This window comes from Podarcis gaigeae (assembly GCF_964106915.1).
Source record: "Podarcis gaigeae genome assembly, chromosome: 8".
Taxonomy (NCBI): Eukaryota; Metazoa; Chordata; class Lepidosauria; order Squamata; family Lacertidae; genus Podarcis; species Podarcis gaigeae.
Window position 1 is genome coordinate 73,822,004 of NC_139684.1, and position 12,465 is coordinate 73,834,468.

Genomic DNA, 12,465 nt, shown 5'->3' on the forward strand with positions numbered 1-12,465 from the left:
CCGGAGGAACAAGGTCAGAGTCAGCTGGAGCTGCGATACAGGCCCTCAGCTACTCCGCGCATGTTCCTTGAAGCTTACGCGGCCCGCACCCTGCCGTCAGGGTTTGGACGAAGGGGATGGTAAGCTTCAGAATTCCTTTAACGGAATACCCGTCAGCAGCAGCATTGGAGGGGCAGGCACAGCCAATCCATACCCCTCCACCAACCAATTTTAACCAATGCCTAACCGCCAACCTTACAAGTTGTGACGATTTGCTAAGCAGTAGGCAAAACCCAAAAGGCACGCACTAATCAGCCAATTGGGAAAATTCCTACTGGGCCCACGCAACAATGCGAGCGACCCCATGACAGGCAAAGCAAGGTCAAGCGAAAGCCCAGACAAGGGAGGGCGGGCGGGAGATCCGATGTCCACAGCGAAAGAGAAAGAGAAAGCTGTGGACCCTGTTTATATAGCCGTTAATCCCACCCCTAATTTGGCAACATCAAATTTACCCCAGTAACAACATCAACCAATCTGCTCCAGGCCCATTGCCATCAATGGCCTGGCAACTAAATGGGGTTTTGTTCGGCCCCATCCGCAACACGTGCTCTTTCTTTTATGAGAACACGCTTTGCGTGCTGAGGTCCCCCAAAACCCCTCCTCAATAACTCAAACATCACACATAATTTTTGTTTAAGGTTTTTGGCATAATTTTTGGCCACAACTTTATTTTCATACAAATTGAGAGTGGTTGCTTAGGCATTGGTTATGACTAGCTGTCTCCCCCCGCCTTGGGGGACAGCACTGACTCCTTAGTCAGTCCCGGAGGAACAAGGTCAGAGTCAGCTGGAGCTGCGATACAGGCCCTCAGCTACTCCGCGCATGTTCCTTGAAGCTTACGCGGCCCGCACCCTGCCGTCAGGGTTTGGACGAAGGGGATGGTAAGCTTCAGAATTCCTTTAACGGAATACCCGTCAGCAGCAGCATTGGAGGGGCAGGCACAGCCAATCCATACCCCTCCACCAACCAATTTTAACCAATGCCTAACCGCCAATCGAGCCCTTACGCTCGCCGCCAACCACTCACAATTCAAACCACACCCTCAACCTGGACACCAAAGCATCCAACCACACATCATTCCCAACTGGGGAGAGATGAACCCCGTCATCCCTGTAAAATTCAACCGCCTTAAAAGAAATAAGAGGATGAGGGACCACACACCCGCCCAAATTCACCACCAGCTTGCTTGCCGCAGAATTAATCCGCTTCCTCATACGTTCGGTGGCAGCTGGGCAAGGACTACCCCGCCAGATGCGGCGTTGAAGTAACTGTGACCAAAATAACTTAGCTGTCGGCACCAGTGCCGCCAGCTCCCGAAGGTCCTGTAACATAGCAGCACGCAGCCCGAAGCAGGAAGATGAAACCAAATCATTCTCCCCGAGCTGCACTACGATCGCCGAAGGAGGGCCAAACTGGCGGACACGCCTTCGCATGAGAGGTAAGAATTCCCACCACAGCATCCCCCTTCTGCAGATCCAGGACACCTGTACGTGCTGCGGGAATCCCAGGCCATCACCCAGTCCAGACTGGCGAGCTCTGTCCGCAGCCCAATGCACAATACTGTGCCCTACTATCCAGATACGGATAGCAGCCCGACCTAGGGTTAAAACACACATATGTAAGTACAGACAACACATTATTTCCGTACGTAGACTTTGAATGCATCCGATTTCCACCGTCCCAGGTCCTTTATCCTCTTTACTGATAAACCCCAATGAGCGGCAGTTGTAGCAGCTCCAATCCTAAATGAGTGAGGGGCAAACTCAGGAGCCGGAAGGCCACAAGCCGCCACAGCTTTCCGCAACACACTAGTAAACTGGTGTCGCACTAGCGGGCGGCCATTCTCATGAATGAACAGGGGCCCTTCACCGCCGGGACGCAAAGCTAAATACTTCGTAAGGTCTTTTACCGGACAAGGGCCATTTTCACAAGTCGCAGGGAGCGTAAGCACAGCGCCCCTGCCTAGTTGGTCCGTCTTTGAATTCCTGATATTAACCTGCAGGACCCTTGCAGACACAGTAACGTCCTGCAACAGTAAACCCCTCGAACCTCCATCCCGTTTGGACTCAAGGACCACCTCTCCGACTCTCAGGGCCCCAAAGAAAGCTAATGAAAAGGCTGCAGAAAATAGCCGAGCCTCAAATTTGGACCAACAGATGCCCCGCAGTTTAGACCGCATCTGTGCCAGCAATTCAAAGGTAATGGGGCGTCTGGGGATGGGCCTGGAAGGAGTGAGTCGACCCCATCCTTCCAAGGCCCTACGGACCACAAATTTCCGACACGGATCTTTATCAAAATATGCCCTGTTAAAAAAGGAAATTGCTGCAGAGTGCAGTCGTAGGGTCCTAACCGCCCGACGCATCTGGAATAAATGTGCCAAATACCGGAGCACCTGAGAGGTGGAATGGGAGGTGGTAACTTCCGCACTAGACTGTCCAATAAATAATAAAAAATCCGACCAGGCCTTTTCATAAGACCTCAATGTAGAGGGTGCAACAGATGCAGCTACTCCCTGTAAAACTAAGTTCTGCCAAGGTTCCAGAGATGATCCGGGAAAATTTCCGGACGGTCTCGAGCCACTGGCACCAGGGACCTGAATCGCTCCATCTGAAAACGGGACAGAGCATCGGCAATCTCATTAGAAATTCCCGGAACAAAACGAGCAGAGAACACAATATTAAAACGCAAGCAATGCAGAACGAAGGCCCGCAGAAGGGCAGATACCCTAGGGGATCGTGAAGACTGCTTGGCCAGTACCTTCACCACCGCCTGGTTATCAGTCCAGAAACAAACGCGATGATCCCTGAAATGCTCGACCCACAAGTGCACTGCCACTACAATGGGAAAAAACTCAAGAAATGTTAGATCCCGAGTAATAGCCTGCCCCTGCCAAGCGGGCGGCCAGCGCTCAGCACACCACCTGCCGTCCCAAAACAATCCAAACCCCAAGGACCCGGCAGCGTCAGAATGCACCTGGAAGTCGTTGCGTAGGTTCAGAATGTCCTGCCACAACGACACCCCATTGAAGTCCTCCAGGAACTCCAACCAAATATCAAGGTCAGCCCGCACCTGACTAGGAAGGCGTACCCTGTGATGCGGGGCTCGTAAGCCCGAGGTAAGTTTAGCCAAGCGGGAGCAAAATGGTCGCCCGGGGGAGACCACCCTGCACGCAAAATTCAATGGCCCAGCAACGACTGAAGCTGCCGCAAGGTAACCTTCTTTAAAGGCACCAGATCCTTGATAACCTTCCTCAAATTGATTATCTTCTCAGGCGGCAAGCTAGAGGTTTGGGCCACGGTATCTAATAAGATACCCAAATAGGTCAGCTGCGTAGAAGGACCCTCGGTCTTTCCAGCCGCTAAAGGGACACCCAGATCTTCCGTTAAGGAAGCAAAGGCCTGCAATAACGCCACGCAGTCCCCTGTATTGCCTGCCGAGGCGACCAAAAAATCATCGAGATAATGCGTGACTCCGCCCAGTCCGGTCTTTTCACGCAAGGCCCACTCCAAAAATGAACTGAAACACTCAAAAGCCGCACAGGCAACTGAGCAGCCCATGGGCATAGCCTTATCAAAATAGAATCCACCTTCGAACTGAAATCCCAGCAACCAAAAATCATCGGGATGAATTGGAAGCAGCCGAAATGCAGATTCGATGTCGCATTTTGCCAGTAAGGCGCCCGGCCCAAATTTCCGAATCATCTTGATCGCGTGATCAAGGGAAGCATATTTCACCGAGCAAAGCTCCGGGGGAATCATGTCATTTACTGACGTGCCTATAGGATGAGAAAGGTTATGGATTAAGCGGAATTCCCCCGGAGCTTTTTTGGGAACTATACCCAAAGGTGAAATGTGCAAATTGGGAAAAGGGGGGGCGGCAAAAGGACCGGCCATGCGACGCAAAGCCAATTCTTTTCCAATTTTCTTGCGCGCCACCTCTGGCATATCCTTGATCGATTTTTGGTTTGCAGGGTTCCCAGCCACTGGGGCGGAAACTACTGGGATTCTAAAACCTAAAGAAAAACCTTCGCGCAAATAAGAGGCCGATTTGGTATCAGGATATGACTCTAACAATGCTAGTAACGGTTGTAACCTTACCGGGGTGTAAGCTAAGGAGGATAGTGTGCTACTTTCCCGCTCCTGCGGCAGGGACTTGGGCAGCGACTTTTGGGGGCTGCTGAGAGCCCCCTCCTTTCCGAAAGGGGGGACGGCCCCCCAAACACGTGGACGCCGAATGGTTCCCTGAACACTTTTCGCACACATGTGCGTATTTGCAGGATTGCCGCGGGCAAGCGCCCTTATTAAAATCCCAGCAAAACGGCTTACGGCCTAACCGTGTCGGGGCAACCTTGAATTTCCGTGTATCAGGGGCCTTCTTATCAATGCGGGGGGCCACATAAGTGGTCCAGACGTCTAAGTCCTTCCGATCCCAGCGGGCCGTGGGGATCTTAGCAGCCCTACGCCTAAAATTCTGGTCGTAGGCTAGCGCAGCAATTTCTCCAGCCATTGTGAAGGCAGAACGGACTATAGATAGATACACCCAGAGATGCAAGGATCTCCTGGGATAAGCTGCAGCCACTACTCCAGCAAAAACCTGGAAACTATCTAACCATCGCTCAAAAGTCCTATCCGACTTTGGTATGAACGACCGTTTCTTCGGTACAGGCTGGCCCCTATCCAGGGGCTCCTGGCCTTCAAGCGGGGGGGCTAGGCTGAATATATCAACATAACGGCCATCCAAAATTCTGGACCGCAATTTAGCAGACAGGTGAGCCCCCGGAATAATATCCCTGGCTGAGTTGGTGGAGACCTTTACGTCAGGCACCAGGGCCCCTTTGAGGCAGTCTTGCACCGCCCCATACCTAGCCCTATGGGAATTCGCCCTCCGCTCCCAAACCCATTTTGGGAGCCCCGAGGTTTCCCCGAAACCCCAGTATAACTTAAGGGGCGCTTCCTCGTCACTACTAGAACTCTGGGTAGACGCACCTGATGAAGAAGACGAGGTGTCTCTACGTCTCCTCTTGGCACGCCTCCTGGAGCTCTTCTTGCGTCGGCGATGACCCCCCGAAGAGGTCTTCGGAGGAAGAGGGAGGCTGTCCTCCACTGAGGATTCTGATACCTCACCCTGCTGCACCGCACCTGGGCGTGACTGAAAAGAAACTGACCGTGAATGACCCGGCGCCAGACCCCCCGCTACAGAAGACTGCGCAGGTGAACCCTGCACAACCCGTTCCTGAGCTGGATCCCTCCTCCTGGCCCCAGCCCTGGTATGGCCACGACCTCTCTCCACCGTAACCTGCGACACAGGAAGGACAGGAGGGTGTGCGGATTGAATATCAGGCAATGAGCCGCCGGCTAACAATATCTCTCCATCATCTTCGCTAGAAGATGCCACCGGGGACAAGGCGCCCAAGGCAGGACTCATCATAGCAGATGAGGACGACGGGGTTGAAGAGCGGTGCATCCACCCATCCATCTCGGCCTCTACCCTTGCCAGGGCCACTGGGTCACCAGCCAAACTGGAGACCATGGATCGAATGCGTTGTAACGACTGGCCAGGTTGAGGAGAACGCAGAGCCTGAGATGGGCCTTTTATGGGCCGCTTAGCAGTGAGAGCAGGAGCCGACTTCCTTGTTGCCTTCTTTGGAGCCATCCCTGCCGCTGGCTTAAACAAAGAATCAAACAAAAGGAGATAAAATCAAATCGAAATTAAGTCAAGATTAAATAAAACTAAATAATAGTAAAATTAATAAGGTAATAACAATACGAAAATAACGGATAATTAAAATATAATTAAGACAACCAGCAGGTACCAGAATAACCCAACGCCACTAACGTATTCTGAGGCCCGGTCAATGGTATAAGCAACAGGAAATAACAGCAAGACCTAAGCAGGTAACATTCAAAAAAAAAAAAAAAAAAAAAAAAAAAAACTGCAATACCAAAGCGGCCACTAGAGGCCACCAGTTACCAGGGTGGCCAGCAGAGGCCTCTATTAACTGTTAAAACAAGGGGCAAGATGGCGCTCCCGCCAAAATTACCCCTAAAATGGAGGATCACCACCCAAATACTGAGGCTGGGTCAGCAACCAGGGTTCAATTCACCCAAGCGCCGGGTAAGAAGGCCCAGCGGGGCAGGTAAAAGGTTCACGGCTTGCGCGGCCCCTCTCTGGCACCCCCAAAGGCCCCAAAGGGGAACGGGGGGGGTGAAAGGGAGAGGGAGGGGAGGGGTGAAATTCGCTCCCCGGGCCGCAAGCCTAAAGGCACCCACAGATGATCCCCGCGCCGCCGGAAGTAGCCCACGGCGCGGCAGGCCCGGCCGGATCCGACCCGAGCACGGGCGATCGAGGCGGCCCTAACGGGCTGCGTGCGGCAGCAGCCGCAGCCGCAAGCCCTGGGAACCCACAGGCCCCACGACGAGAAGGCGGTCAAGGCCGCGCCAGGCCTCAACCGCGCCGAAACGGGCCGCGGGCCAATCCCCGCGCCGCCGGCACCGCCTACGGCGCGGCGCGGCAGGCCCGGCCGGGCCCAACCCAGCCGCGGGCGATCAAGGCGCTCCCCCCAGTAGGCCGCACACAACAGCAGCGGCAGCAGCGCGGCCCAGGGGGAAACGGCCGGCGATCAAGGCGCTCCCCCGGCAGGCCGCCCGCAACAGCGGCGGCAGCAGCGAGGCCCAGGGGGAAACGCCCGGCCTCGGGCGGCGCTGGGTGAGCAAAAGAGGGGGTGGGGGGGGAAAGAAAGGGGGGTAACAGACGAACCGCAGCAGCGAAATGGGGGGGGGGTCTTTTGCGCCGCTGCCGCGCGCGGATACGGCAGCAACTGCAGCGGTAGGCCCCTGAAGCGGCAGGCCGCGGATCAGGGGGCAGAACCTTCCCAGCCCGGACCGGCGGCTCGGCCGAGAGCGGGCCGTAGCCAGCCGGGACCGGGCGATCGCCCCCCCCCCCTGAAAGGAGAAAAGTGAGGACAATATGAAGGAAAGATAATTAAATAATAACAATACTAAAATTCGTAACTAACTTAAACCAAGATCGCTTGGGGAGAAATTAAAAGTGGGAAGGAAAGAAAGGCAAAATCTGAGATTAATACGACCAAATTTTCTCTCGCTGTTTCACTCCGGTACAGAAGATCCGATGTCCACAGCGAAAGAGAAAGAGAAAGCTGTGGACCCTGTTTATATAGCCGTTAATCCCACCCCTGATTTGGCAACATCAAATTTACCCCAGTAACAACATCAACCAATCTGCTCCAGGCCCATTGCCATCAATGGCCTGGCAACTAAATGGGGTTTTGTTCGGCCCCATCCGCAACACGTGCTCTTTCTTTTATGAGAACACGCTTTGTCGAAAACCAAAAAACCCTGAACATTTTGGCAATTAAAAAAAAATTCCACCAGATGATGTTTTCACCCTTTAAATACCAGATATGTCCTGGAAAAACTGGACGTATGGCAACCCTAGTTACAACTCTCTTCATTGTCGTCCATAGGGCCATTGACCAGGCTAGCTGGGGCTGATTGCAGCTGGAGTTCACCAACATCTGGAGAGCAACAGATAGGCTACTCCCAGTTCTGAAAGAAACCCTTTTCATTCCCCTAAACTGTGACCATTTTAAAACATTTCTTTTTAGAGGTTACAAAATATTTACAGTATAGTATTGGCCTAACACATGCTACTACTGTATTACGAGTTAAGAATGATGCTAAGCAATATTATTCTTTCAGTTAATGTAAGGAACGAGAAAGACAGGTATCTTGTATGAATCAAACAGAACGAAATTATCTATGGATTACATTGTTTGTTTTGAGTTTTGGCCTTCAGTTTCTGTATAGTGCAAATAACTATTGTTATTCCTCTGTTTGTCTCACAGCTTGTGGTTTTAATAAAGAATATTTTTAACACAAGCACACAGATTCCCAAGCCAAAAAAGGCAACCTCATTACAAAGACAGAAATATGCCTTTGGATTTACAGGCAACCTTCCATTTACGCATGTTCAAGGCATACACGACTGTGCATGCATGCATCATCGTGAACCCAGAAGTGGCATGGAAAGGGGGGGGGGTGGCCCTAAAAGAGCATGGAAATGACAAAAATTGTTCAAAAACGGTGTCTCCCAATCCCAGGAGCCTTTGCACTGAGCCTTGAGGCATGCAGAGAATTTGAGTTTGAGAAAGGATGTTTGGAGAGTTCGATTGTGGTGGACTTTAAAGGGTCTTTCAAGGTTTTCCAGAGGTTTAGAGAGTGTTTGCAGGCTTTTCCAATGGTGTTCCCAATATACCTGATTTCACTTCAGCGCATGGTGCCTATGCATCACCCCTGCATAGATGGGGAAATGCCTGTAGAATCAGGAGACCAAGTTCTGTACCCACCAGACATCCTTGAAAACTCAGCTGGTGCAACACAACTGTTCTATCTATCATCTCACATGCAAGTTCTTCCTGAATTCATTTCTGGCATTTTAATCAGACCTGAATGTGACTGAATGTGACAGACAACCTGTTTATTCATCCTGTTATGTTTGCAAAATTAAAAAGGTTAGGAGGAGTTTAGACTATGTCCAGTCTTTATTGAGCAGCCATTCTGATTTGCTTGTGGAGCAGTTATACAAATATCACTCATCCTGTCTTCATCCTGATCTGCTTGTCAGGTGTTTACTTGACTTCTCATTATTTCTTCACAAATACACATACAAACTACTTGTCAATCCACCCCCATCACCTCTCTAACCACAAACAGTCTAAATTCTAGCCAACTAAATCCTGCTCAGAGTAGACCCATTGAAACTAATGAATAGGACTAGAATTGAATGGCACGTTCTGTTTCATTCTGAAAAGTGGATTTGTTGTGCCAGGGTGACAGAGCACTTTAATCTACTTTAATTGTGCAAACATAAAGTTGCAGCATGTCCTTTAACCTCTCCTGCAAAACTGACAATCTGGAGGCATCCTGAGTGAGCTTTCTAAATTTAACACCAGTGAAACATAAAGCTATCTGGAAAAACAAACAGGCCACATTGACATTAACAATTTTGTATGGAGAGGTGTGTTGTTTTTTTAATGAAATGCTGTATCTCCCTGTGTGCAAAGATACTTTCAGAGTTTGATGAGATGCTACTGAAGGGACATCACATAACTGAGTGAATTGGCAATAAAATGGCTGCTCTTACTCAACATTTACAGACACGAAGCATGCATGTTGGGGACAAATACATATACAGTCATACCTTGGTTTTTGAACAGCTTAGTTCTTGAATGTTTTGACTCCTGAACACCGCAAACCTGGAAGTGAGTGTTCCAGTTTGCGAACAATTTTTGGAAGCTGGACGTCTGATGTGGCTTCCGCAGCTTTTGATCAGAAGCCACACTTTGGTTTCCAAACATATTGGAAGTCAAATGGACTTCCGGAACGGATTATGACTATATATTTAAATTTCACGTATTCTCATGAAGTCAGATGTGGCATTGATGGACCAGGACAGCTCTCTGAAGATGTTGACCCATTGTGTGGGTCAACATCTTGTGTGGCAACTGTGAATGCAGATTTGTCAAAGGGAGTGTCACCATAACTCACGCTCAGCATAACTTCTATAAGCCGTGCATTCATTGTAGTGGGACTAACCTAGTGGAACTCCCTCCAAACCAAGATTACAAAAGCAGCCTCCTCCCTGCACTTGAGATGCATGACTAAAGCTTTCTTGTTCCAGCAGGCATTTCAAGGTAGTGGTTCGTGTATGATGTATATTGTATTGTTTGATTTTCCTGTTTCCTGTAGGTTTTTGGTTTTCTTAGTGCACATGGCTTACAAACATGCATGATTAAGTCCTAAAGGAATGCCTTGATAAAAATAAAATAACATTGTGATATAAATAACTTCAGTACAGGTTCCTATAAACAGAGTATAAAATTTGTCCCAGGACTCCCCTCCCTAATGTTACGAGACTGAGGGGCACTTGGAGGGGACGCCATAAGCAGAGCCTCATTGTTGTTGTTGTTTAGTTGTGTCCAACTCTTCGTGACCCCATGAACCAGAGCACGCCAGGCACTCCTGTCTTCCACTGCCTCCCACAGTTTGGTCAAACTCATGCTGGTAGCTTTGAGAACACTGTCCCACCATCTCGTCCTTTGTCGTCCCCTTCTCCTTGTGCCCTCCATCATTCCAAACATCAGGGTCTTTTCCAGGGAGTCTTCTCTTCTCATGAGGTGGCCAAAGTATTGGAGCCTCAGCTTCAGGACCTGTCCTTCCAGTGAGCACTCAGGGCTGATTTCCTTAAGAATGGATGTGTTTGATCTTCTTGCAGTCCATGGGACTCTCAAGAGTCTCCTCCAGCACCATAATTCAAAAGCATTGATTCTTTGGCGATCAGCCTTCTTTATGGTCCAACTCTCACTTCCATACATCACTACTGGGAAAACCATAGCTTTAACTATATGGACCTTTGTTGGCAAGGGAATGTCTCTTTTTTTCCCAATAATTTTTTATTGATTTTCCAACATAAATTAAAAACAAAACAGCACACACACATAGACAAACAAAAACATATAAACATGTATAATTTCAAAACCTCTTTTTCATAAACTTCGCTTCCCAGACTTCCCCTTACCTCCCCTTTTCTGCATCCCTGTTTTGACCTTTTTTCAACAACCCCTTGCACCAATCAATTAATAACATCTTCTTATTTTAGTTTCTCCTCATACTTAATCGTTACAGCTGTAATTCTATATTTTCCTTTCCCTTGGCATTTTAGCACTCGTGAATTGTACAACAGTTCTTAAGATATACTTTAAATTTCTTCCAGTCTTCTTCCACCGTCTCTTTTTCTTGGTCACGGATTCTGCCAGTCATCTCCGCCAGTCCCATGTAGTCAATAACCTTCGTCTGCCATTCTTCCAGCGTGGGTAGTTCTTGTGTCTTCCAATACTTCGCTAAAAGGATCCTTGCTGCTGTGGTAGCGTACATAAAAAACGTTCTATCCCTCCTTTGCACCAATTGGCCGACCATGCCCAGGAGAAATGCCTCTGGTTTCTTGTTAAAAGTACATTTAAGTACCTTCTTAATTTCATTATAGATCATTTCCCAGAAGGCCTTAATCCTCGGGCACGTCCACCAAAGGTGGTAGAAGGTACCTTCAGTCGCATTACATTTCCAACATTTGTTATTGGGCAGATGATAAATTTTTGCAAGCTTGACTGGGGTCATGTACCACCTGTAAATCATTTTCATAATATTTTCTCTTAAGGCATTACATACCATGAATTTTATACCGGTGGTCCATAACTGTTCCCAGTCAGCGAACATAATGTCATGACCAATTGGGAATGTCTCTGCTTTTTAGGTTTGTCATTGCTGTCTAGGTTTGTCATTGCCTTTCTCCCAAGAAGCCGGCGTCTTTTAATTTCATGACTGCTGTCACCATCTGCAGTGAAGAGCCTCATTAATTTTGCAATCAGGTGGTGGCAGAGGTGTGAGAGGCTACTCTGATCATCAGCAATGGGGATTCAGCTGAACATAGAAAAGAGGCTACGATGAGGAACACACCTGAGCAGGCTGGGGAGCCTCAAACTTGTGGGCCAAACATGGACCACGAGGCATCCACATCTGGTCCACTGCTTCCACTTCCTGGCCCTCTGTGTGCAATTATACCTGGAAACAACCTACTGTACCTTTAGTAGTGCCACCTGACTGGTGGAGGACAGGGGGAGAATCATTAATACCCTGTCTTCCTCCTGTGTATTTCGTAGTGGTTTGATCTTCAGCTGCAACTCTGGAAGCCAACTCCTAGGGGCTGTGGGGTCTTTGGGCCCCCAGTAAATTATTTGAGGTGGTTGGGAGCCCCCAAAGTTGATGGCCATTGCCATTCAAATGGTGTATGTGCACTGCATCAAGTGATTGATTATGTGGGGTGGGGCTTACCTGCTCCCCCCTCAATATTTTACTCAAGTTGGTACCCCCGGCTGCAGCTGCAGATGTCTGCAGATGTAGCAGCTGCTATTAAAGCTATGGGAGGATGTGTCCATAGAACAGGTGGGGAGTCTGAAATGATCCTCACACCTGAGTAAAAAGTGTACTGATCCACTGTACAGGCCAGCTCAACCATTCAGAGAAGAAACGAAGCGAACCGACATGGACTTTTAAAAGGGTAAAAGAGTATTGGGAAATGATCCATAATGAACTGAAAAAAATGTTTAAAAGTACTTTCCCCCCCAAAATCAGAATCCTTTCTGTTGGGGATAATTCAGACTGAAATTCCCAGGTGTCAAAAAAAAGGTTATTTATGCATGCTACTACCGCGGCTTGGGTTTTGTTAGCCCAAAAATGGGAAAAGGAAAGAGGTCCCAACCAAAGAAGAATGGCAACTCAAGATGACAGAATATGCGCAGCTTGCAGACTTAACAGATAGAATAAGAGAACAAGAAGAACATATGTTTAGAGA